General features: G+C 41.9%; 1 long non-coding RNA gene across 1 annotated transcript in view; it reads left to right on the top strand.

Moving 5' to 3' along the window:
• Positions 1-27,578, top strand: part of LOC107313883 (uncharacterized) — a 74,452-nt gene that overhangs the window by 2,506 nt on the left and 44,368 nt on the right. Inside the window, exons 4-5 of the long non-coding RNA XR_014945547.1 lie at positions 11,736-11,888; positions 25,553-25,662. This is a non-coding gene — a long non-coding RNA (uncharacterized LOC107313883). The remainder of the gene's footprint in view (positions 1-11,735; positions 11,889-25,552; positions 25,663-27,578) is intronic.

Consider the following 27,578-nt stretch of genomic DNA (forward strand, 5'->3'; position numbering starts at 1 on the left):
GGCAGCCTGTCTGTGGGCTTTGTTGCTTCTAAATTGTAGAAATGGACCCAAAGTGGCTGGACAAACTAATAACTGCTGATCCTACAGCACCTGTGTGTGTCAGAATTGCTGATCCCTAAAAGACTGTAAATGACTTTCTGCAGGGTCATATTAAGAAACACCTATTGCTAAGTAGAAATGTGAATTCTGTTTTCTCAAGTCATCAGTATCACCAGAACCCCAGGACTGTCTGACCTCACTCAGTGCATGTAACACATTAGGCCATGATCCATATTAGGCCCCAGGGGATGGCAGGAGAACACCGTATTGGCAGGTGCATTGTCATAGTCTATGAGAGCTGGGTCATATCTGGGAGGCTTTATAGAAAACGTGTCTGCTGTGGCTTTTCTTGCCTTTGATGCATTCATCCACCCCATCTGTTCTTTCCCTGAGGAAGAAACTTGCATGAATCATCTGATGACCATTTTTGCAAGAATCATTGGTGAGGCAGATACTCCAGTTTGCTGAGCAGTGCTGGTGCTGCAGGGATGTATCATTTCAGATTGCTGTCACTGTTTCATACGGCCACGGCTCTCTCTGCTGATGGGGGGTTATAGGAGTCATGAAACACTCTAACCTTTCCATGCACTTCCAGACTGACTCAGAAACCCTAAACACTAAAATCCACCCTGCGTGCTATTGACAGTGCAAGTTCCAGCTTAAATTGAAGCTTACATTTCAGAGTGGTTACTCAAACTGGCCTTCAGGGGCTGAGTGGATTGAAGGATGAGAAGTAGAAGTGGTTTGGGGTTGTGTAAACTGTTCACAGAGGTCCCTTGAGTGTGGAACTGTCCCTTCTGCAGCCCGCTGTGCTCAATGAGAGCTGCTCCAGCTGGCCAGCAGGTGTGTGATAGCAGTGACCTGGTTTGGGAGTGACCTCTGCTGACCCCCCTGGTGTGCCAAGAAAAAGATGGGCCCATATGTTCCAATGCACACTTGTGTACGGAAAGGTCATCTTCCAAGAGCCTGGGGACCAGGGATCCTAAAATACAGGTACAGAATGATTCTGAATATCCTTTTCCTATTTAATTTTCCAGTTGTATTAGTTTTCACTAACAGTGAAAGCTGAATGCCTTACCAGGATCTAACTGCCTAAATATCCAGCAGATTGAGATCCAAGTAATATCTGAAGAGTAAAACATTCCTACCTGACTTATGTGTCACTGGAAGTGTTAGCTTCTGTCTGAAGCAATAACATGTCCTATGGGCACTTGAAAATCTGACATGGGAAGTGATCTTTTATCGTACCTGTCCCTAGTTCTATGTAGCTGTGAGATGCCAGAAAAAATGGTGTATGATTACAAAGCCAGCTGAACATTCACTCTCGCTTATCACATTTCCATCAATAAACCTCCCAGTCAACTCGTTATCTGCAGCACATAAAACACAGCTCTGCCTCACCTTTCCTGCGTGAGAAATCTGTAAGTGTGAGTGCATAAAAGCGCCCTGCCAGGGCATCACTGAAAAGAATTTATGGGCTGCCTGCATATTCATTTAGCTACTCACACAGCCTTAAACAAACATGTTAGTCCGTCTGTATCAGTTCTGCTTTTTGTGCTTGCACAGTTGAGGCTCTGTACACATGTTTCCTGTGGTGCATCAGTGTGGGGTATAGAGCATCCTGTAGTTCTCTTCTATGGGAACAGGGCCTGCCCCAGTTTTAGGGGTTCAGGGTACACTGCTGGCCTTGCTGTACATGTTTCCTACTACCCAATCTGGAGGAAAACTGCTCTGACAACTAATTTCTCCCATGGTCATTTTTTCCTACCAGACCTAGTCATCCTGAAATAGTACTGCCTTCAAGCCTCTGAACTTGCATTACCTGTGTAGAGTCAATGGGGACCAGGGGAAATCCACCTTCTTTGCCTCCTTCTCTGCTGGTGGAAGGAGGTTGTGTGTGGGCTGGGAAATAGAACAAGGTAACTGTTGTCTGTTGTGCCTTGGTGGCTTCTTTTGGACTTTTCTGCTGGACCTGCAGCACCAGAGGGGAAATGGGGGTCTGCTGTGGAACAAGAAGAGGCACTGATAGCTAATGCATCATCTTGTCAGGCTGCTGCAAAAAAGGGTAAAAGATATTTCTGAGTCGTGTGATTCTTTGTCAGTGGAACAACTGAGTATGTTATTCTTGTGGTATAAATTAAAGCTTTGTGGCTTTAACTTGTAGCAAAGCCAGGCAGAAAAGTTTAAGTTCTCAGATAAGTCATGTTGTAAAACCTCAGAACTGAGCCAAGTAGCCACCTCGGTTCAAGCTCTGGAGGGGGAGCTGGAGTGCTCATCATCTGCGGTCTGTCTGTCTTTGCTGGCCCCAGCATTTCATTCATTTGCTTTGGACACATCAATGCTCGACAATCCTGCCACCAACAGATAGCTCCAAAGCTTGTTTTGCCCATAGTACAGTGCTGTATTAAACTGAGGCACAGCCAGTGGGAAGCACATGCCTGCTGACATATTGAGTGTGCTTTATTATTGTTTTCCTCTTGGCCTCCATGCCTCTAGCTGAAGTGGAGAACTGGAGTCTTATTTTCTGGAAGTCCATTTGGCTTTCACATCTGCAGACTCATCTCTGATCTTGAGTATTTAGTATGAAGGTACTTGCAAGTGCACCTGAATGCTGCTAGGCAGTGTGAATGGCCCTCTTCTGGTTGTTTTATAGAGATGTGTTATACTCTTAGGATCACAAAGTAGAAGAGGGAAAGGTCCAAGGAGTGGGAACAGCCATGGATGGATGAGGCCCTTTGGAGGAGGCCATCTCCATGGTTTGGGCTGCTTGGCCAAGTGTGAGCATCTCAGCTCGTTGAGACTCCACACAAAGCAAGAACACCAAACCAGTCTGACTAAGGTACATTTTCCCCAGAACATAACTGAGGTCATGGACCTTCTTGGCATGAGTTGTTACAGGGGTACACTCAGAAAGGCCTGTGAGAAATCTCCAGAAGGCCAGCCCATGGAGACAGCTCTGGGCCCAGATGCAGCCTCCTGCTCGAGCTGTTGCTAAATGCTTGTTGCCAAAAACTTGGGAGTTAGGCCAAGAGTTACATCCTCTCCTTCCCTCTGCAAGTCACAAGACGCCAGGCTTGGGATTGACCTTTGCTCTGACGAACACTCAGGCCCCAACATTTGGGTTTACCTGGCAGCAAGTCCCAGCGATGCAAGCAAAAACTGTGAGGGATGTGACATTTGTTTGGATTGCCTTGGTTTGTGTCATTTTTCTTCTGTATATTGTGTTATACACCCTAGTGCTGCTCCCGCAGTAGAACAGTCACACCCTGCTAGCATTTTTGTGGCCTGCAGATCTGTTTCCTTGATTCTTGCTCATATATGGTCATGAGACTGAGCAGTGACAGCTGGGGTTTGAGCAAGCAAGGAGTGATTTTCTGTACCTTCAGAGGAGTTTCAATTTCACAAAGTGCTGGCCTCCAAAGCATGTTTGAGATGAAGTCAGAATAGACTGCCCAAGCCAGAGGCATCTGAAATCACCAATCACTTGGAAAGCTGGCACTGAGGCCATCAGCAATAAACCAACCCTTGCATAAATGCTACAGATAATTATTACCTGCATAAAAACATGATTTGTGAGTTTGCTTTCATCATTATGCAAATGAAAGTTAAGCCCTCACTTATGGTGTGATGGATTTTGTGTCATTTATCCTGTGTAACAGAACTGATTCATTCAAGTTTCCTGATGTTTTGCTATCGGTAAAGCCTGATTTGGCCTCTGTGATGGAAGAGCTCATGGAGTAAATACAGTGCATCTCAGTGTGTACAATAGTGCAGTGTTTGTGCTTTTGAAAGCTCTTTTAGTTGGAGAGAAGTGAAACAACCCAGAGCAGAGGAGCTGAGGCCTCGTGGTGGCTACAGGGAGCTCTGCTCTCTGTGACAGCAATAGGACCCAAGGGAATGGCATGGAGCTGTGTCAGAGGAGGGGCAGCTGGGGGTCAGGGAAAGGGTCTGCACCAGAGGATGGAATGGGCTGCCCAGGACAGTGGGCACAGCCCTGAGCTGCTGGAGCTCAAGGAGTATTTGGACAGCACTGTCAGACATATGGTCTGATTTGTAGATGGTCCTTTGTGGAGCCAGGAGTTGGACTCAGTGATCTGTATGGGTCCCTTCCAACTTGAGATATTCTGTGATTCTGTCTGTTCTGTGATTCACAGTGCTGTTAACCCACGGCACTGTGGAGGAGAGTACACCATCTGCAAACAGAAGTACCCCCAGGTACCATCTGCTGCCACTCTGTAAGCAGCACGCTTGGTGTCCTCTGGGATTCTCACTGGTTGCTGCACTCACAGGGCTGGAGAAATCAGAAAGAACATCTGTCAGACACTCTGCTCTATGGATTACAGTATGTAAAGGAGGGCTATAAGAAAGAAGGAGGCAGTCTCTTTAGTAGAGTCTGTTGTGATAGGACACGGAGAAATGGTTTCAAGCTAAAAGAGGGGGCATTTAGGTTGCATATGAGGAGAAAGCTTTTTTATGATAAGGGTATTGAGGCACTGGCACAGGTTGCCCAGAGAGGAGGTGAAGACACTCAAGGTCAGCCTGGAGGGGCTCTGAGCACCTGATGGAGCTGTCAGTGTCCCAGTTCATTGCAGGGGAGTGGGACTAGGTGGCCTTTATGGGTCCTTTCTCAATTCTATGGTTCTGTTATGTCACTGAGCATATATCAAAGAATGATAGAATCATAGAATTCTATATTGCACACCTGATGTGGACTCCATAGAGAAAATCTCAAGTTCCCTATGGGAAGTGCAGGGCCTTCAAGGCACACAGCATGTCCTTCCATCACAGAGCAGATTTCCCCTCCCTGTCCATCCACGGTTCATCTTTTGGAATGGCATCTCATCCTTCTGAATGCACACCCGGATGCCCACTCTGTCAGCATATCTGAGAGCCCAAGAAGCATAAGATCACCCAAGGGAGGTGCAGGTGCTGTAGAAGTATTCACTATTTGTACTGGAAAATACCATTCCCAGCCGCAAGTCGGTGCAGCTCTGCTCTGGCAGCATTTGCAACACTCCAGTCAATTCACTGGTGCTGTTTGTTTGAACGAGGAGCTCTTTTGTTGCTCTATCAAAGTCTCGCTGACATAGCCTGCAGCTATGAACAAATGTTGTGTGGCTGCAAGCTGGAGCATCGAAGAGACAGGAAGCATGTTCAATATTGATAAAGAGCAGAACAAGGGCTTGTTTAAATTGTGCACAGACAACTTTTCCATAATTAAAGGAGCAACAGACACAGTCCCTTGCCTACAAATGAAGTGACTAACAAAAGCAGGAGAAGCAGATGATGTGTAGCATCATGAAGGGGACGAGAGATAGACTCCTGAGCATGGGCTCTGCATGCCACTCATCCCCACATCCTGCTGGCATCTCGGAAGTGGAAGTCTTGTGCAAAGTCCTCAGTCATTAAGCAGTAAATGCCTTGAGCACTAATTGGATGTGCAGCCCCCTTGTACGAGGCCCTGCACAACCCTGAGGGCTCTTGTTCGTGCTGGGATGATTCAGCCTGCAGTTGGTGCACGTGGAGTAAGGCACCACATCAGACTTTGTACATGTCCTGGGTTTCTTCCTCTGAAATGTGTGCCTGTGAAGTGTCTGATGCTGTGCATTAATACTTAATAAGTATTATGGGTAGTGAAAAAGGGGGCCAGGGAACTAAAGGGAGACGTAGCTTGTTGCTTGCTGGGTGGCATTTGCTTGGTGTATTTCTGTGTGCCCAAAGCACATAGGTCTCTATCACAGCATTAGGGATATGCCCACTTGCTATCAGGCTCTTCCAGATTCCACTTAGGAACAGGGAGCTGTTACTTACTCTCTTCTTTCTAAGTTTTGGGTGCTTTTCACCAAGCAGAAACACCAAAAAGCACTTGCACAACGTAAACACATCTCTCTGCAGTGGATCTCTTGAAGCTCTGATCCTGTTCTACAGACCAAATGGATACACACGTCTCACCCTCGAGTTCCCCTGAAGTTGTGGGGTTTTGTTTCCATGTTCTTCTAGTCTTGGGGCATATGAGCACATGGATTTGCTCAGAGGATGGGGCCAACCTTCTTGCCATGTAGATCTCATCTCATGCTGTTTAAAATGGGCACATCCACCCAGGTCTGTGCCAAGGTTGTAATTTAGCAGCTGGCATCTTTAAATGTGCTTGCAAGTGGGATCGATTTTTTTTTAATCATTTATGTTTAATTATTCTTTCCAGCAAACTCTCTCATGTTTTATTGCTAGCAAGTTTCTAAAGAACATTTTCGAGCTTGAACAAAAAAGCACAATGTCATCTGGCAAAAAAGAACTTGGAACGATTAATTGGGAGACTTCTCCCATGCTTGGAGCTCTTTGACATGTTGAGGGTTGGATTAAGGGAATTATTTCAAAGGAACATCAGTTTGTGTTGCTTGACCCTGCCCTGATAGAAAAGGGGTCCAGGAGGTGATGAAGTTGTCTCTGACCAGAAGCTCAGGTTGCCTCATGTCTCCCTGGGTCTAAAGCATGTGTTGCCTTTCTCTTGTCCTGGAAGAAGTGCATTCTTCAAGACTGCTGTTGTATGTGAAGAAGGCAAACCACAGGCTTGCACAGGTTTTTGGCACCCCTTCAATTTCTCATTTAGTAATTAGCATTTAATTGTTGCTCAGTACAGTCACCTTTTCTGAACTCTCCATTTACCTGGTGTACGGAGAGAACAACCATTAAAGACTCAGCTGATTTCAGCTGCCTGATAGAAGCCATTCCTTTCCATTTTTGAGGTTATTCAGGTTGGAGGTCTCTAGTCCCACCTCCTGCTCAAAACAGGGTCAGCTCTGAGATCAGAATAGATTATTGTACATGGTATGTTAAAGAATGTGTTTTTGTCACAAATGCTTTCTTTCATCCTGACACAAACCTGCTTGGTTTTTTCATGCCTCCCCATGCACGCCCACATACAGGGTTGGAAAGATAGTGCAGGATCCTTGCTTTCATTGTACCATCCCCATAGACTGTGCATTATGGCATTTTGTTTATGAATGGCTTTGGATATCAATGGGCTCAGTTGCAACAGGCACAACTGTATCAGCCTCCATGCATTGAGAAATGAAAAATGACGGATGCCAACCCCTCCTTCACCATTCAAAACGTGAAGGAAGATGATGCTGGTAATTGGGTGTTTGCTGTCTGAAGGAGGAAGTTTGTAATTCATTGCTGTTGCTGACACGATGCCTCTATAAACCCCAAGCCATGATTTATCTCAGCCATTTAATATCTGTGTGAACGGACAGAATGGCATATTCAGGATGAGCCATTATGATCTGTCGGTTCAGGAATACAGAGCATTTTATAATACTGGGTGAGTGTTTTTTATTTCAAATGAAGGAAATTAATGGCTAAATTCTGCACAGAAATAATGTTGCATGCCTGATGTGGAACACTGAAGGACAGTGCTGCATGAAAGCTGAAATTGTCTTTCTGTTTCAGCATGGTATCTGTTTTCTCTTAATCACAGGAATGAAGGACTAGAGTTTCAGCCTTAACTGTTAATTTCCTGTCTATTGTCTATTCAAACAAGATCCTGCTGTATCTGTTATAATAAACACATTTAGAGACAGGGCTGAAACCTGGGTCTGTCCTCTACCCCTTTCCAAGGGCAGCTAACTCCTGCAATCTGGGCCAGTCTTTGCAGTGCTCCAAAAGAAAGAGGGGAAGTATATTTAAAAAAATGAGGGCTGAAACACTGATGAAAGAGAAATAGCACCGAGCTGAAAGGCCAGGGAATAGGCTTTGGCATGATGTTAGGAGTGGCTGGTGGAGATACAGGTGGGAGAATGATGTCCACATGCAAGAGACCATGGAAGGGGGCAATGATTTAGCCCAGCCCTTGCCCTTGCCCCACACTAATAGGAGCAGTTAGTGGTAGAGCAAGAGAGGAATATTTAGGTCAAATTGTTAAAATTAAGAAAGAATAAATTGAGAGTGACATCTATTGTCTGTTTCTGACAAGAACTTTTTCTGACTTGTGGTTAGTAGATACTTCAGAAGACTTCATTTTAAAATAGCGCTGGTTTTTGGTCTGTCACAGCTACCTTTACTCTTAGCAGTCACGGAAAGCTCGTGGGAGGGGATCATTTACTTGTAAAAGAGCTAAATAAATGTACACAGCTTGATGTGATTCTCCTCCACCCCTTTTATAAGCTTATGATTCTGGAAAAAGGAACAGTGATCTTATAAGAATCTGAAACTGTGATGTTGAAGCTCTTGAATTATTCATATGATCTTATTCAATGCACTGTGATTATTTCTGATGCTTCAGACTCCTGGATAGCTTTTGATGCCTGTATTATTTCTATGTAAATTCCAGCCATTAGCTGGTTATATCAATAAGGTTCAGATTGAATCATGCCTCCCCTGCAAATTAATGCAGACTTGACAAATGCAAAAGAAGATCCAAACTCTTCAACCAAAGGCTGTTGGATGTGATTTTAGAATAAAAACATGTATGTACATTATCTCAAGCTTTAGAAGTTGCTATCTGAAAACATTGTTATATATGGGGACTTTCAGCAGATTGGCACGCACAGAAGTGTGTTTAACTGCAAGCTTTGAAAGCTTTTAAGCTGTACAGATAGAGTCCAAGTTCTGCCATGAACTTGGGATATTCTGTGCTCTAAGACCCAATTTGGGATCATTGAGTCCAACTCCTAAAGAGAGCTGGCCTTAAAATGGGACTTGGCAGCTTCCAGCTGGAGGCCAGCAGATGTTAGACCAACTATTTACTTACTGTCACTAGATCTAATCAAACCACAAAAACTGTTTTCAAATAATGTTAAAGATCAGATTTAAACTCATGATAGCAAGAAAATCAGGAGAAGGTTGAAATTGTCTCTCTAATTCACCCCAGCATGCCTTTGGGCTGTCTTCTGCACAAGAGACATGTGTCATTGATTAAAGGCTACCCAGCTCGGAGGCCCACAGGGAGCAGCGTGGCACTGAAGGCTGAATTCCCATGTCATTGTGCTTTAGAGACTGCTGTATATTATTTCATTTCACAGTAGTTTTTTCTTGGGAATACTATTTTTGTAATTACTCCAGAATATTTTATTATTATTTCTAATTGCTTTTCTCAGCAGAAGATGTGACTGGCTTCAGTGGGTGGAAGGTTTTCTGGGCAGAGAAATACCTGCAAATCTTAGTCACACCATTCATTCCCCTAAAGACATGATGAAATTTGTTTAATTACTAATGAAAACTTACTTCTGGGCTGGCCCCTAAATGGGAAATGCTGTTATGGAAAGCAAAGGAAATCTAATTTTCTGTGCTGTTATCCACTGCACCTTTGCATGAATCCAGGATTTGGACTTCACGATCCTTATGGGTTACTTGGGATATTATATGATTCTATGTTTGAGAAGCAAAGTATGCACCATCAGGAAGAGCAGTTTTGACCTCTCATAAGAAATAGGATGTCAGGAAAATCTAGGCATGAATCTGGCCTCCTCCAAAGTAGAAAGAGATGTTTGGATCCATGCTTGCTGCAGAGGTGGCTGAGCCAGAGACTCTCAGAAGCCTTCTCACCCTTTAAAGTGTGCCATCCTATTCCATTGCTCCCACTCCACCTCCCTGCCTTTTAACCAGATATTTAAATCTCCCCATCAGTATAAGCTCCTTCCCTGTGTTTTACACATCATTGTGCTGTTGACAGGTGTGTAATCAGAAACATGGGGTGGTACAGGAAAAGTTGGCTGCAAGTCAGAGCATTTTCTATTTAAGCTGTTTTTTAAGGTTTAAACATAGCAAATGCTCTACAGCCTGTGGAAGATGGGGCCTTGAGCTGTCTCAGATTAGTTTAGGGTGTATCCTCAAATCTCAGATGGTTGCCTGAACCAGAGGTGACTGAGGAAAGGGAGTCACTATCAGCTGTGTCAGGATTCGCTCAAGAGACATGTGTTTGATGTGTAAATGGTGGGTCAGGGTCACTGGATCCAGCTGTACACATTGCAGGGAAGGAAGGACAGATAGGACACTGAAGGGCAAGTTTAGTGGTGGACTGATGGTTGGACTCAATCTCAGTGGTCTTTTCCAACCTTAACAGTTCTATGATTTTATGGAGGAGGGGGGTTTAATCTAGTTCTTCCCTTAGTATTCTCCCATAGTTAGTGCAGGCAGCTCTGTCTGCAAGGGCTTGGGCCTGTTGCCTTTAATATCTGTTATTTACCATCCCCTTCCAGGGAAATGACCACAGGCACCCCCAGCCTACTGGACCACATTGTTCTGTGGGGCTTTAGATGTGACACAAAAGCTTATATTCCCCCAGCGTGGACTCCCCAAGCTTGTCTCACCTCCTGCCCTTTTTTTCCCTGCTCGCGGCTGCTTGGAAACAGGCTCCTGTATTTCTTTGGTCCAACAGTGAAAAAAAATATTGGCTGCAAAGCTGAATCTCGCAATCTGGTCTGCAGGCCAGCAAGCCTTGGCTGGCTTCCAACCACAGGATCCTTCAGATGAGGGGATTTTCTGTTGAGGGCGTTCTTGCTGCCTCTCCAAATATTGAGAGAGATGCATTTAGAGAGTGGTTCTTGCTCATAATTACCCCAAAAGGAGAGGGAAAAAAAAAGCTGTACTTTCCTTCCGAGGCTGCTTCTGAGCCCTGCAGAAGGCTGGAGGCTGAGATCAGCCCTTGGATCCATGCCCAGAAGTAACTGGCCATTGGTGTGCCTACAGTGATTTGGGGCTCGTCTGTCCAGCCAAAAGGGCAGCTGTTGCCTGTATTTCTACAGTCCAGAGAGTGAAATGTCTAAATAGACAAAGAATTTATAAAAAGGAGATCTTTTTCTCAGTGTATTTCTAGACATGTTGAAGAGAAGACCTAACAAATCCATCCTTGCCAATGTGATTGTTTTCATTATTTTATGGATATCTGAAATGACTCTATTTATTAATTTTTTTCTCTCAAACATCACAAGGAAAAGGCTTCAAGTGGGGACTCGTACTGAGGGGGTGAGTAAAGAATCGCATTTTTGGAGCATTTCAGGTGCTGCAGTTGAATCTGATGATGGGCTAAATTTTGGTGGGGGTCAGCTTTTCATCATGTCCAGGTGGTTCCTTTCCAGTTCTTCCAAAAGGCATTGCCCATCCCACCAGCTGTAAGAGGTCTTGGTCCTCTCTCTGCATCATCAGGATGAGACATGACCATATGCATTCTCAGCCTGAGGCAACAGTGTGGTCTGGCAGCCAGGAGGATAAAGTGCATTTTTGGGTGCATCAAATGGCCGTCAGATCAGAAAAAGTAATTCTCCCCCTGTGTTTAGTATTGATGCAACCTTAGCTTGAATATTGCATGATCATGGTAATCTTTGAATGTCACTTCCAAATAACTGTTCTATTCTATTCTATTTTCTATTCTATTCTATTCTATTCTATTCTATTCTATTCTATTCTATTCTATTCTATTCTATTCTATTCTATTCTATTCTATTCTATTCTATTCTATTCTATTCTATTCTATCCTATCCTATCCTATCCTATCCTATCCTATCCTATCCTATCCTATCCTATCCTATCCTATCCTATACTTTTTCCATTCTATTCTATTTCTTTTCCATTCTGTTCTGTCTTGTTCCACTCCTTTCCATTCAGTTCCCAACATGGTCAATGCCACAGGCAGAGAAGGATGAGCAAGAATCCAGAGGGTTGCTCTTTTTCATTTTTACATCTGGATTTTGTCTTTCTAGGAATGGAACTTCAATGAGAAGCTGCTTAGCTGCTGGGCAGACTGCAGGTCCCACTCCCTTGTGAAGTTGTTGAATGTCTATCACTTTTCCTAATCAAGTGGTGGTAGCAGTTCCAGGAAAAGCAGGCTGGTGCAAACTAGTGTAGAAGAAGAGGTTTGTTTCAGTTCTGATTTCGATGCTGAGTCTTTCCGGTTTATGCTAAGCATGGGAGATGCTGTTCAAAAACGTTGTTGTGCAAATAACTATGTCTGGGTGTTGGATCAATGCTTGGAAGTCAGAGACTTATTTGGACAGGTTTTATACTCTGAAATTCTGCCTTTTGGGGTTAAAGGGCCCATATGTGTCCCTAAGCAAGTGCTTAATATTTCTTTGTGCCTAATCCTCAATGGCACCTTGGAAGAGATCCAGATGTGCTCCTTTTCTGTGGTGGCTTTATTGTATAACAAGTGTTAAGAAGTTCAAGGTGAAAAACTTCCTTTGTCCACAGAAAAACTGAACCAGGTACTGTTCAAAGAGGGCTGGTGCTACTCGAGGAGAGGTGTCATGCTCTTGCTTTCTGCATTGGCTGCACTATCAAGATCATTATTTTAATTAATGAAAGTAATCAGAGGAATGAAACCTTCTGTTTGAGAAAACATTGCTTACTGAATTGAGAGTCAGAAAAAGTTCTTATTATTTTGGATAGAAGCAAACTCCTGGGCTCTCTGAAGCTATGGGTTGCTTGAACCAAGGCACATGCTGCTAGAAACTCTTTGTATTTGTCTTAGAGTTTCCCCTTTAAACTGCTGTTTCTTCTTACTCAGCAGCCACTGTTGGTTCATCTGTATATTCAACTTTGCTACTATTCAAATAATAGGTGACTATTACAATTACTGGATAATTTCTGAAATCTAGAACTTCAGGACTTCCTTTTCGGAAGGGGAAGGTGGATTGATCAAGTTGAAAGCAACGGGATTTAGGAAGATGGATGTTAATAAACTCCAATCTGGTAAATAAGATTTCCTATGGAAGGCAAAGGGAAATGTAAAATAAAGTTGTCAGTTCCTCGGAGTAAGCAAAGGGCACAGCACAACCTCTCCAAGTGCAAGAATAAAAACTCAATAGGTGCCACGCTGGGTAAATCATGATTTTTTTCTGTAGTTTGAGCATCAAACAAACACATAAGAAAAAAAGAAAGGGTCAGGTTTCTACGAACAAATTTGGAAGAGCGGCACAAGCATTCAGGGATCAAACCAGAAAGACTGAGGCACAAAATGAGAATTCAAAGATAAGCAGAAATAATTCTGTAAGAACTGTTAGTAGGATGAGAAAGATCAAAGAGGAGTTTGGCCTGCTACTCAATGGAGAATGAAATCTGTCTGCAGTTAATTACAATAGGCATAAAATGTATTGGGGAAGGAGCAATACATATGTATTTTCCCCAGTGTGTCTTGAGAATTACAGTCCTGTCTGGTTAACAACAGTTTTGAGAGGAAAAATATTCAACCAAAACAAATTGTCCGACTGCAAAAAGAAATAATAAAAGTCAATCATAAAGGAGTTGTGTTTAGCCATTTTAAATTCCTTTACCACAAAATAAACTGTGGATTAGACCAGGGAGGAACAAAGGTCACAGATTTTGAGTTTAGGATTTCATCTGGCAGGATATTTACATAAGCAATGTATGCGTGGAGGAAGGTAATGTAATATGAGTGTTATGGTATGGATTGCATACCATCAATGGAGCAGCCCTCAGTAGCTTGTTGCCAAAGGGCTGCATCCAAAGATCATGGTCAACAGGCTGAGGGAGGTGATCCTGCCCCTCTCATCTGTGCTGGTGTGACCTCACCTGGAGCAGTGTCCAGATGTCCTCAGTACAGGAGAGACATGGAGCTGCTGGAACACAGAGGAGGGCCAGAAAAATGATCCAAGAGGTGGAACACTTGTCCTATGAGGACAGACTGAGAGCAGAGGCTGTTCAGCCTGGAGAAGAAAAGGCTCTAAGCGGACCTTAGAGCAACCTTTCAGTATCTAAAGGTGTGCTATAAGAAAGAAGGAAGCAGGCTTTTTAGCAGGGTCTGTTACGATAGTACAAGGGGAAGTGGTTTCAAACTAAAAGAATTTAGATTTAGATTTAGATTGGATATAAGTAAGTTTTTTACATTAAGGGTGGTGAGGCACTGACTCAGGTTGCCCAGAAAGGTGTTGGAGGCCCCATCCCTTGGGACATCCAAGGACAGTTGGATGGAAATCTGAGCAACCTGATTGAGCCATAGGTGAGTTGGATTAGATAACCTTTAAAGGTTCCTTCCAACTCTAAAGATTCTATGATTCTATGAAGTACCATTAAGGATTCCTGTGTTGTCAATCCTGAAATCTGTTCTGTTTGGTGTTTCATTAATGACGTTGGACATTCAGCTGGAAGTCTGCATGGTAACTTTGCACAGATCTAGAGCTGAGGATCACTGCAATCATGTTGGAAAGAGGAGTTAAATTTGTGTGATAAACTGAAGAAATATCTGAAAAATGAGGCTAAGTTCATCAAGGAAAAAGCTTGAAGTACTGTTAGGCAGGAACACTTTACTATGTAAATCGGCTGGGAAAAAAAAAAGACTAGTAAGATGTTCTCCAGAGGAACATCTTTGCGTTAAAAGGTTGAAAAATGAACTGTGATTAGGCAGTGGTGTGCTGCTGTGAGAAAGTCAAACATCCCACTGTCAGGTTCCAACAGGAATGTGCTCTGCTCAGCACTGGAATATGATGTCCGTGTTTGATCAGTGAGTTTTGAAGAGAGTTGTGGATGGCCAGGACAGAGTTCATTGTCCTCTTTTAATAACAGTTGTGGGCATTTTTTTTTAAACCTATGAATAAAAGTGGAAGGATATTTGATTATATAGTGGTGGGAAAGAAAGAGTGAAGCAAGGCCTTCCAGTACATAAAAAAGCCATTTTAAAGAGTATTTGTGGTGGTTAGAAGAAACAATGATGTGCTTAAATTAATGGAAGAGAAATTTAAACCAGGTGCTAGGAAACCTCTTGAAGGATGAGGACAATAAAACACTGGAATAGATTCATTGGAGAGGTTGTGAAGTTTCCATGACTGAAGGATCTTTAGGAATACATTGGACAAGTATCTCTCAGAAATGACATAAACTCATACTGCCTTTGAGTACAGGTGTCTTTCATTCCTGACAGGGTTATTGCTCAATGGCTCTGTGCAAATCTAGAGATGCAAGTGACTTACTGGGAGAAATTCTCCTTGCTGAGCCATTCTCTGCTTCCTGAGAGGGGAGTGTTTAGCATAATTCAGTTGGTTTATTGCTTCTCACTTATGTGCAATTAAATACTGGAGGTGAGGGGGGAGGGCACTTGTCAGACCCAGCTCCAGGAAAGCTTGGCTCCAGCTGATTAAGAATGCCATGGTTTGGATGTACATTTTCAGTTAAGGCAACATGATGCTGTTAATCACTCTACCTCTCCTGCTTGCTACATGCTTCTCTAAATATGTTGTCTTTCTTGGACAGAGCCTGGGGAGCTGTAAATCTCCAAAGAAATTCTCCATATGCTGATGATTTTCAGGGAACACTGCCATACATAATTTCTGATAGGAATTCAAAGAATAGAGAATTAATTTACTTTGGGTCCTTGATTATTCTGTCTTCCAGTAAGAAGAGTATTGGCATCAGGCTGAAAGTTAAACAAGACACCAGTTTCCCTTTTCTTTCTCTCTGATCTTCTCGTTCACAACAGTACTGTTTGAGTCAGAAAGCAATGCAGATGGGATGTACCAGAAAATCTGTATTGAGCTGCTGAAGTAATCTCTTTATTCCAGGAGCTTCTAATGAGTAATGAGGCCATGTTTCATATAACTCCAGTTAACATGGCAACATATGACTGTGCATCCATCTACAAACAGAGAGGCTTTAATAGCACACGAGCAAATTGCCTCATGCATTTTTCTCTGTGAAACAGCAGACTTCTCTTAGGAGACATAAAAGGCAAGAGCCCTGTGAACTGCTGAAAACTGCCATAAAGCAGGGAGGGGGGGGATGAATTAATCAAGGTCATGATGCTTAAAAATATTTAGATTCATGATGTTTTGGTCCAAAGCATATCATCAGATCATGAAAAATCACAACCCTGGCCATCGACGCTCACTCAATGCATTTTTTTCCACTGCTTCTGTTTGATTTCAGAGCAGTGTTTGTCTTCATGAGGGTGCAGAAGGAGGCAGAATTCACCACATGACTGGGAAACTTGTTCCAGCTGCTTGAGGACACGTGTTTATAATGATGATGATTAGTTTGATTTGACTTGTCTTCAGATTCTGAGCATTGAATCTTGCTATGTTGCATTTTCCCTTGCTTGTTTACAGACTGTACCAATGCTGGAGCAACATAGGCTGCTATAGCAAATGATGAGCTTAAATTCTGTGTGTTTGCTTTTGGAAAAAGGCTTAATTAAGGCAATGGAGCACCATCTGAGAACACAGCTTAACTGTTGTTGGCCTTGAATGATACTACAGTCTGCTTACAGAAACAGTCCCTTCCTGCATGGTAATGCTTCATTGGTGTAGTAATTTGTTGCAGGGATTGGGAAGCTCTCTAGATAGCATATTTGTGCCATGCTTTAGTCCTCCCAGGAATAAAAGCTCCAACATTCATAGATGGTCCCTCTTTTAATATCCTTATTCTGTTCTAACTTTAGTAAATCTTTCTTTTCTCTTCTCTCTCCCTCTCCTTCTCTTTCTCCTTCTTTCTTCTTCTCCATCCCACCACCCTCAACTCCTTCCCCTTCCACTCTTCTCTCCTCTCTCCTCCCCTCTTCTCCTTTTTCATTGACTTTTGGAAGGAATTTTGTGTCACAGCTCAATCTGTCAGACCTGATCTAGCTTCAAACACTAGGTATGCAACTAAAGTACAACCACAAATAGGCGAACCATAAAAATTAGCCACATCTGAAGTTCAGACATTAAGCAAAGTTTATTCAAAGTCAGAGGATAAACAATATGGCCAACTATATTCAGCAAGTATGACAGCACCTTTAAAGACAAATCAACCTGTGGGCTGCTATCAAAGGCAGTACAGAATTTATAAGTACACTAACAGAGATCATAGTGACCTCTTAGCTCTGTTAGAAGATACTTAGATAAAATTTAAAGGGGCTGCAGTATTTAACTCTTCATTAAATGTATAAAACATGTGAATTGCCTTTGCACAACTGGAGACTGCAATGTTAATGAGTTAACTGCATGAACATAGTCCCTATAGAGTCACATGGATAATTTGGAGCTGTGTCATTTCAAACTAAGGATAAATACAGCTTTGTGTAAAATGAGTTCTTGTTCCAGCAATAATTGCTGGTGTGCTGTACAAGATGGTCTTGAATCTCCTGATCTTATTCCCAGAGCAATAAGTGATGCAGATTTCCATAAAGGGGCAGTGCATCTACTAGTGGAGTCAATCATTCTGTAGAGATGTTGGCACAAGAAATCAAATTACTCTAGTAGTTAGAGAATTTTTTTATAGTAAACAGTTAGTGGAAAAAGAATATATACACAGTTTATATTGCACTTCCATTCTTTAGAGTACCAGTAAAAAATGTTTGTCAATATGAGTAGAATAGTCTGTGGTTATTTTTATGTTGTAGACAATGTTAACATTTCAGAAGAAATCTTTTCTTATTGAAAGGATCTGTATGTGTTTGTGGTTTCTGTTCTCTGTGCTCATAACAAACATGTTTTTATAAGTCTCAAAGTTCATATATGCAAATCTAGGTTCACCAAGGATGTATATAGAAAAAAATAGAATCTTGCTTACACTGTGTGTCTTGACTTCCTTGTCAGAGGGTGTAAGAAGTATTATAGTGCATGAAAAACCTGATCTGTTTGTGGGTAAGCAAGGAACATATTGAAAACTTAACCTTTAAAATGATTGTTAAGTAATTAATACTTTTTAAATAGTAGCATTAGGAAAGTCAATGAATTAAGAAAGAAATTCTGACTGGTTAATTCAGTCAATCTATAAAGAACTCCATGCTTCAAAATTATTGGATGGGAATCTTATGTAAGGGAAGTTTGATAAAGTGGGTTCTGACAGATCCCAGACAAAAGTAAATTCTTTCTTTAGGGAAAAACTGAAGGCCTGACCTGACAGAAGATTTCTTTATAATAAAGACAGAAGTCAATATATTTTGGATATGAGATCTGCTATGGAACCTTCTAAGGTCGAATCAGATACATCACTGCTTTCCTGTCTAATCAGGTGAACCTCTGTTCTGTTCTAATTCTGGGCAGTAGGGCCAAAAAGATTTTTTTCAACATGTTCCTTCATCAGTCCTTTTAGTTATCACGAATTAGAAAAATTAAAGACAAAAATCTCTTGCCTACAACACTTTGGGCTAGAAGAATCTATTCTTCAAGGTAAACATCACCAAAAGCCATAAAAATGTGATGAGGACAAAATTCAGATGATGACTTATTCTTTTCTAGTTTGGAGTCTCTCCAGAAGTATTGAAATTAAAGCTGGTTGCCAGTGTGTGTTATGGCAAAAAGCAGCTAATCAGTGAGTAAGACAGTGAATGCATTTAGTGTGACAGCACCACTTGAGGCATTTTCAGCTCTCTGAAGAGTGTTAAGTCAAGATTGTATCAACCTTTTAAATCATAGGCAAACTGGCAAAACATTCCTATAACCTGCCAGAATAACCCTTTTGTCTCCAGCTAAAAAACACCTAAACCATTTTCTGTCAAAAGTAACCATGACGCAAATGGTTTGTCTTGCATGTAACCAAGGCAAGAAAACATTAACCAGCTGGTCCCCATTCGTAAGCATCTGTAACCATCTGGAGTGAGCCCCAGACCACAGCGCAGCGGCTCAGTGTGGGACGAGGCATGACTCAGTTTGTGTCTGCCAGAATCAACATTCACTGACTGGAACGTGTTCAGACCCTCCTTTTAACAATTCTCCAAATGGTCTTTACCAGGCATTAATGTAACCTTATTTCCACGAGCCAAATGGGAGTTGTATGGTTCTGGCTGGCAAAGAATGGCGTTGGGTGGTCCTGTGGTGTAGGTGGTCTTGGCACATGGATTTCAGTTCTCAAAAGCAGTGATCCTGGGATCCTTTCTGCACAGCACAATGGCTGTTCTCGCTAAGGTTGGGTGATTACTGACATTGTGGGTCAGAAATGAGAGAATGGCCTCTTTTGTGCTTCTACTTCCCATTTCTGTGCACTTTGGCAGCTTCATATTATCATCACTGATGTTTCAGAGAAGGTCTGTGGCAAACTACAAGTGGTTTGTGTTATGCCTGTATTCATGACGGTGATAAAGGACTTTCCTGTGGCTTTACTAGTTGGAAAAAAAAAAAAAAAAAAAGCCTTGTTTCATTTGAATGCTGAGGTTTCCATTGAAGTAATTAATGTGTGAAACAGGCGTTTGCAGATATGGCTAAATTCACCCAAATCCCCATCAAAAATATTTATCTCAAGTACTGTGTGAGATTTACCTGCCACCTGTTTTGAGCACGTGAAGCCTTGGTGATGCAGTTCTAACCCTCACGTGCTTAATGGTCTTTCAGTGCACCTTATCACTTGCTCTGTTGGTTTTTGTACCTGTAATTGAACTGTGAATAGAAAAGAGCTGAAGAAAGGTGCAGTGTAGTTATTCCTCAACATTTGATTTTCACGTTACAACACTTCTAATGTTTCCAAACTAGACTCTCAACCATCTCTCTAAAATTTTTGGCATGTACAATTGCAAAAAGAATAGGGGTGTTTGGGTCTTATCTGCAACATCAAACAAAATAAATTAGTAGTAAATCAGACCTGAAGAAAATAAACTTCGGTCCAAATGGTGAACCATCTACAGACTTATAGGAAAACTCAATCCATCTGAATCCAATGGGACTACTTGTAAGAGTAACAGGTTATTAATATGATGGAGAGGGTGTTCTAACTAGCCTGACTTTGGAGAGCTTCTGCTTTCTCTGGAAATACAGATCTTTGTGTATGTTGCAGTCACTTTTCTCACTAAAGTAAGAATCCATGTACCTTCTGTTAATTATCTCCCTATCTAAGTGGAGAGAGTTGAAATGAAATGTTTTACAGTAAATCGTCATATAGGAATAGTAAAATGCAACTTAATTCAGGTACAAACCCTTGTGCTCAGGGTTACTCCAAAGCAGCTGAATGAAGAAAAAGTTGTTTTAATCATTAAATAACCTGCTAACCTCCTTTCAGATTCAATCATTTAAAGACTTCTGTGTGAAGGACTGCATAAAAACAGCTATTTGAATGCTCTCTTCACTGTGCCACTGATTTTAAACAGGAAAATAATTACCCCTAAACTCTTCGTTCATTTTTGGATTTCCCAGTTGTCAATTTGAAGTTTCTCTGGTTTTGCATTAGTTTTAAATGATGTGATCCAATTTATCTGTTGTTTACATGGGCTTTGTAAGCCAAATCACTGGACCTCTTAAAAAAATTACCAAAAGCTTGCTGCAACCTGTAATCATAGATGAATTCATATTATAACAGAGTAGGATTAATAATGCATGTAATTATAATATACAATTTTCTTTAGGCTTTTCTAATTATAAAAAAATTACAGATAACATCAACAGAGCGATTCTGAAATGCCTCTCATTTATTATGTAGCTCTCTTAATCAATGCTCTGCCACTGGAAATCAAGTCAGAATGTTATTATGGCCTCTCCTTCTGGATTTAATTACAGTAGTAACTCATGGCTCAAAGTCTGAGAAAACACACCATGCAGTTTATAGCTTTGAAGAACAGCTATTAATCCTGCCGTCTACCTCCCAGTGCAAGCCAATGAAAGCACTTTAAAAATCTTTATGCCTGAAGATAAACACACACTTATATTCAGGCTTAAAGTGGAGGTGCAGAGAACCCAGGCACTGTGTGTGCTCTGGACATGTGCTGCAGAGCATTCTCTGCTGGGTGATGCTCTCCAGGAGTGCAGATCTCTGATGTGTTTGCCACCCATCTTGAGTGATTATCCTGCACTGTTAACATTTGTAAGGCTGCTTTCAGGATGTCATCTCCTGTCTGTGGATAATTTGGAGTCAGAACAGCATTTTTTTCCCATAGAGACAGGCTAGCTACAGATGCGCATCTGTGCCTCTTGTATGCTTTTGGAATCATTTTCCATCATGAATCTCCAACCTGACAATCAGCTGCAAATGGGAATAATACACTCTTCCAAGAACCTGAATTAGTATCAGGAACTGCTTTTAGTTTTGGCAGCAGACAGGGAGGATGTCTCTCCCTCCAAAGTAGAAACATGCTCAGCCACATGCTTTGGGCTGGGAGCTTCCAGAGGTTTAGGTCAGGGTGAGGTGGAGAGTACAGGAGGGTGAACATGAAAGCTTGTTTTTCAGAAGAAACTCTTTTTAAGAAAACCTCGTCTTTCAACAGAAAGACAGTTAAAATACCCAAGATTAATTTTTGTCAGTGCCTAAGTGTTTCAAAAATGATTGGTCTGTTGTGACAGGACAAGGGGAAATGATTTCAGACTGGGAAAGGGGAGATATAGATTGGATATAAGGAAGAAATTTCTTACAGTAAGGATGGTCAAGCACAGGTTGCCCACAGATGTAGAAGCCCCATCCTCAGAGACACTCAAGGTCCAGCTGGACAGAGCTCTGAGCACCTGATGGAGCTGTAGGTGTCCCTGTTCATCACAGGGTAGGTGGCCTTCATGGGTCCCTTCCAACTCAATTAATTGTATGACTTTATGACAAAAGAAGCTTTCACTTTATTTTATTGAACACTTTATTTGAACTCATCAGGCCTCAAAGTCATCTTCCAGCATTCCCAGTTGGCTGGAGGGGCAGTTGATGTCCTTCAATTGGGAAAATGTGGAAAGGAACTTAGGAAGCATTTGTAGCTGACATCTCCACTGCAGCATGGTCAGCGTGATCTGCAAGGTTATCAGAACTGACCAGAAATGTATTTTGAACATAGTGGGTATTTTTAAACTTAAATATTATTTCATCAGAAAATGTTGATTATTTGAAGTGGAAAGTACTGGCATGAACAGCTAAGCTTTGCAGATTGGTCTGATTGAAAGACACTGACATTTCAAAAGGGATATTTTGAAATTGCCAAATACCCTATGGAAAGAAAAAAAAGAATAAAATGATGATATTTTACTGATTTTTTTTCCTTTCTTTTCAAAAACATGAAGTACCGTGACTGACCAGAATGATTTCTGTGTATTTTCAGTTTGCTAGCCCTATCCAAGTTTCAGCACTTTTGGCAATAAAAATGTGGTTTGTAAAAATAAAATAGAATTGGGAGTTGAGGACAGCAGTTTTTGTCCAACTCTGGTTTCTAGCTCATGCTCCAGTGGAACCTGGGTTCCATCTCACCTCAATAGACCAGACTGGAGGGGCTGAAGGCACAGCAGGACTTTGTGCAAGATATTTTATGTCAAATAGGAGAGGATAAGTGTAGGAACAGCATTTGGGCAGAGCTCAGCTTAAACCTGCCGTAGAAACATCCCTTTAACTCACATCTTTTCTGACATCAGCCTTCCAAGAGTAAATGTCTGTCAAGCATCTGAAAAAGTTGTGCAAGCTTTCACTACATTCCTAGGGAGGGACTATTACCCATTTGTAAGAGTGGTGACTGTGCTTCCCTTTTAAGATGTTTGTCTGTTTTGGCTTCAGGAGGGGTTCTAGGAAGACATCACTGGTGTTACATGGAAGGAAATGTGATGGTAGGGGCAACTGTGTGCTCTTTCCTCATGGCAGTCTATAAGTCTGAGAAAGTATGTCTGATTTGAAGTGAGTTGGTGGTTGGACTAGGTGATCGTAGTGGCTCCTTCCACGCTTAATGATTCTATGATTCTGTTTCGTGATTCTATGAAATACTGTGGAAAACAGAATTTGATTCTTTTTCAGATATTGTCATTGTCTAGGCTGAAACCTGCCTCAAAAAACCCTCTGCTTCCATCCCCAGAGACAAGATTCTGCTGAGTTTTATAAAAGAAGTTATGTAGCCAACTGTACTTTCTAAATGTGCTTTCAAAGTCATCACAGGAAATTATCAGTACAGGAAACAGTGGAATTCTATAACTGCTGTATTTTCAGAAAAAGCTGTGGGAAGAACTTTCTGAGTTATGGATTGAATTCACTCCGCTGTCTAGCACTGAGAGTAGGAAAAAAAACTAAACAAGAGCCTTCCAGCATTCATCTCTACTGCTGTTGGGAACCAAGTCCAGGATGGCGACGAGCTGTGATGTCAGCTTGGAGCAGAAGAATCCAGGCAGGAGGAGGAGAGGGCTTCTGGCTCCAGCAGCGTGACACTGACACATAAGGCTTTAATTTCAAGGGAGGAACTGGAGCAAAAAAACATTGCCAAATCCAGTTCCATAATGGTCTGGGATTCTGCTTGCTGTGCCTAGTGTCATAGTTGTGGTCCTGGTAGGAACAACAGCTGGTGCTCCTTAGCTGAAAGCAAGATAGGGAGGTGGTGGAGCTGCAGTAAGAACAGAGAAAAGCAGAGATCCCTGGTGTGTTGGTGAGGATATTTCCTCCCTTTGTCTTTCCCTGACTGAGAAGAAATAGTATTTTATTTATTATTATGATTTATTTTTTTTTTTTTTTTTAAATGCTGATCTGTATCCATGAACTGCAAAAACATCTTGACATGTGCACAGTGACTTGCAGGTAGCATGTCCTCATGCTTTTCAAGGACCTCAGTGCTGTACCAGGACATCCCACAACTGCCTAATGAAATGACTCACAGGCTGCGGGAGGTAATTTGCTCTGGGAACTGGGAGAAGAGCAATCCATACAGCATCCTCAGAGCAAAGCAACACAAAGAGAAACTATTGCAGAGAGTAATTACTGCCCTGTAATCCTCCAGGCTCGCATTGCTGAAGCACCGTGCCATGAGAGCCGTAAGAATTCAGATGCTCTCTTATTCCCTTTGCCATTCTCTGAAGTGGAGGGGAAGGTTGTTTTCATTCGAAGGTGATCACTTACCCTCTATTTACTATGAAGGATGGGGACGAGGGACTCAGGCTCCCAAAGCTTTTCACAGTTGGTTTTGTTGCCTAATTATTCGGAGAAGAGCTTCTCCTGGCACTGGGGCTGCGTCCTCTGCAGTCAAGCTGAGGGACTCCTGCCCTTGTAGAAGGTCTCTGGAAGCGATCTCTCTCGGTGGGATAACACTGCAGCCCTCAGGCCTGTTTCACTTGGCTTGTTTATTTATTTTTAATGGATTCACATGAAGGAAGAAGCGCATCTTCTGTATTGTCTTTTGAAGGCAGATAATTGTGTTGCTGTTGCATTCATAATCGGCTTGTCATGCCCAAATGAATTTACTTATATCTGTCTTTCCCCTAAAAAAGCAGCCCTGCCGAGTTCTCCCAGTGGTTCCATCAGCCACAAAACACTGTTGTTAAGCAAGTGCTGCTTTATGCTGTCTAAATAGACGTGGCTCTTCTCTTGTTCCTGCTGTCAGGCATATTGTTAAATTGCTGTGAGTCTGCAGTGAATTGAAATCTGGCATTCCAAGGAGAAAGAAGTTATTACTTGTAATTAGGATTATTGGATAGCAGCACTTTTGACTGTAGAGATGATGGGTTATCATCAAAACATATCCTTTCATTGTTTTAAATCATTCCCATCATCCTTTATGTAGAGTGATTTTTTAAAACAATGTTTAAATAGCAGTCCGCTTAAAACAACAGAAACACACTGAGCTTCACAGGCTGCTTCTTCAACTTATGGACAACTAAATGTGAGCTTTGTCATCATGCAAGATCCCCCTAAGGCTGAAAAAGATTCCCACTGTGATGGGCTGGGTCAGAGATGCACTGAAGTTACCCTGCAACAGGTCTGACAGAACTTCAGAAAAGATTTTCAGCCAGAGTTGAAATGAATGTGGAAAACTGTTTCCATCTTGTTCGTTTCCACCTTCCTGAAATCAAGATGATTTTCAAGGCCAGCTGGGATGGGATCTGGGCAACCTGATCCAGTGCCTCATCTAGTGGTTGGCAGCCTGCTGCAGCAAGGGGTTGGAACTGGATGATCTGTGAGGTCCCTTCCAACCCATGTAATTCTATAACTATATGATTCTCCAGAACAGTTTGTGGTACAGTTCACAGCTCTCTTCTGACAGAGGACAAAAGGCACAACAACATACAAAAAAGATGATGGAAAGCATTGCTTGCTGCACCCTACTGTAACTGGATTGTTTTTAGGTAGGAGGAAGTAATGAAAAACATTCTAAAATGCTTTTGTTGTGGTTTTTTTTTTTTTTTTTTTTTTTTTTTTTGACCTTTTACCAAGTGCTCCAGGCCTGCATTAAATGTTTGATAAAGCATGACCACAAGTCCTTTTGATGGCAACTGTGGACAAACAAGACTTGGAGTTCTTAGCTGGGCCCTGCCATGGCCAGCCAAGCCTGAGGAAGATCTTCAGGCTAACACTTGATATGTAAATCTGTGCTCAGATCTGCAGTGATGCTTACCTACTTGGTTCCCAATAGAACGAAGCTAAAACATTAAAAACATCCCTGCATTTTAAAACCAGAATTATTGAGCTGGAAGGGGTATATATATAAGCAGTAAATGTATATCTTTTCCAGAGATGTTTCTTGGCTCATCAAAACCAAATTGCTGAATTCATTTGTATATTTGCTTATCTTAGTGAGCAGTACATGACTGGAGGATATATGTAGTGTGTGTGCCTTTCCATGTCTTACCATCAATTACAGCATTAGTTACCCATGTTTTCTATTTCTAAATACATCTGGAGTTTTGTTTTTAATTATTCACTGAGACAGAGGCTTATTTTTTACCAGAGATTCCAAGAGTGCTCTTGAAGCTATTGGAGCCAACGCGTGACAGCCAGAGGAAAAAGAGGAGTGGACAACGGATTGGAGATGTCAAGGCAGGCGTGTACAGCGAGGAGGTAAGATTCAGCATTTTCTTCTAATGTTCCATCTTGGGGTATCCTGCTGGAGTTCTGTAAGACAATTGCTTTTTGTAAATGGGTTGTGACAAGCAATTACACACTGCTCCACACATCTTAAGAAAGGAAGAACAGGATAATTGAAAACAGAGCTGGGAGAGCTCTCAGGAGGTCACCCAGTCCATCTCCTCACTCAGACAGGATCGGCTTCACGCTAACCACTCCTGACATATGTTTGCCTCACATGTTTTCAAAAACCTCCACTGACAGAGGTCCCACAACCTCCCTAGGAAGTGCTTTCAGGTCTTATCTCTGCCTAACATTAGAAATGTCTCTCCTACTGCCTTGCTTGTGTCTCTCTCGCTGCCGTGTGACACCATCGCCTCTTGCCAGGGTCTCGGAAAGCACAAGGGTCAGTTGTTTCCTTTATTCTGCCGCTATAAGACCATCTGTTTGGAGACTGCTATCAGGATTCCTCCCAGCTTTCTCCTTCCTAGACTAAACAAATCCCATCCTTTTAATCTTTCCTTATAATATATGGGGTTTAAACCTTCCCTCATTTTTGTTGTTTTCCTCTGGACTCAAACTAACTGGTCTGTGTCTTTCCTGAAAGCATTGGCTCAAATTAGACTGACTCAATTTCAGTGGCTGTGTTTTTTATCCTAATATTTGTTGTGCAAGGAGTGTGTTATCCATGGTAGTAAAGAGTTTCAGAAGCTTTTATTGAAAGCCTTTGTTTAATGTTCCATCTTGGATCTAATGTCTGAATGAATCTGTATGGACTAGAGGAGTTTCAACGTCTTTGGCAATCTTTGCTGCCCATGTGAGCTGAAATATCTCAGGCAGTGAAAATTCACACGTGAATTTCCAGAGCAAATGTTTGTACATGAGAGCAGGTCAGGAGAGCAGGCTGTGATTAAGCTGAAGTTAACTGTGGTGCAAAATTCTTGGCATGCTCTTATGGGATCCTTATTGGTCACAAGGATCTTCCCTGCCTGAATAAAATTTGACATTTTTGGCTTATATTATTGCTGTTTTAGTCTTGAAACCTCCATAGATGTCAATCTAAAAATGCACCTTAGGGATCAAGGTTATGGTATCTTGTAGTAAGTTTCTAACCAATGTACGGGTTGGAATGGAAATGGGTTTCACTTCCCACGACAGCTGAAGGGCTGGATGACTTCACCAGTCACATATCTCTCAATAACACTTCCAAAGCCCTTTGGATTAGGCAGCCCAAACATCATGATCAGGATGGAGGGAAAATATATCAGCAGAGATACGGACTTTAGGAATTTAGGTTTGACTTTAGGAATTCGGTCCTTTATTAATTTGAGAAAAAAATATATATGATCTTGCCAAGGAGCAATATGGAGAAAGGAGAGATTAACATTATAATTCATCTGGGAAATCAGTAAGTGTTTTGTGTGTCAAAAAAGATGAATTTCCCAACTAGTCAGATTCAGAACTCCCACTGAGATAACCAAGGGGAAAACCCAGAGTTTCCTTGAGAAACTGGGAGGGAGAGGAAGGGATGGCTCCAGTATGATGTAACTCCCTTTGTGTTGAGGTTGTTGTTGGCTATTCTCTCCAGCAGCAACGTTATCTGGGAGATAGGGCTCCTTTCAAAACAAACAATTATAATTGACTTCAGTAAAATTCATATAATTTTTTTTCCCAGAGTTGGGAACTGGGCTGACGCTGCAGCTTGCACTGGGAAATATCTGGAAAATAAAATGAAGGGAAATAGTTTTATTTTTGAGTATATGAGGTTAGAGTTGTTGCTACCTCTCTTGGTTTGTGATCTCTGCATCTGACAGTTTGCAGTCTTAAGAGAGCAGAGTTTTTTGTTTTGTGCCATGTAGTGTTGTAACACGTGAAGCAAGAGGAAAAAAAGAGGACTGGCTAATACTGGA

This window comes from Coturnix japonica, chromosome 4 (genome assembly GCF_054131305.1).
Source record: "Coturnix japonica strain WE chromosome 4, WE-NBRP24, whole genome shotgun sequence".
NCBI lineage: Eukaryota > Metazoa > Chordata > Aves > Galliformes > Phasianidae > Coturnix > Coturnix japonica.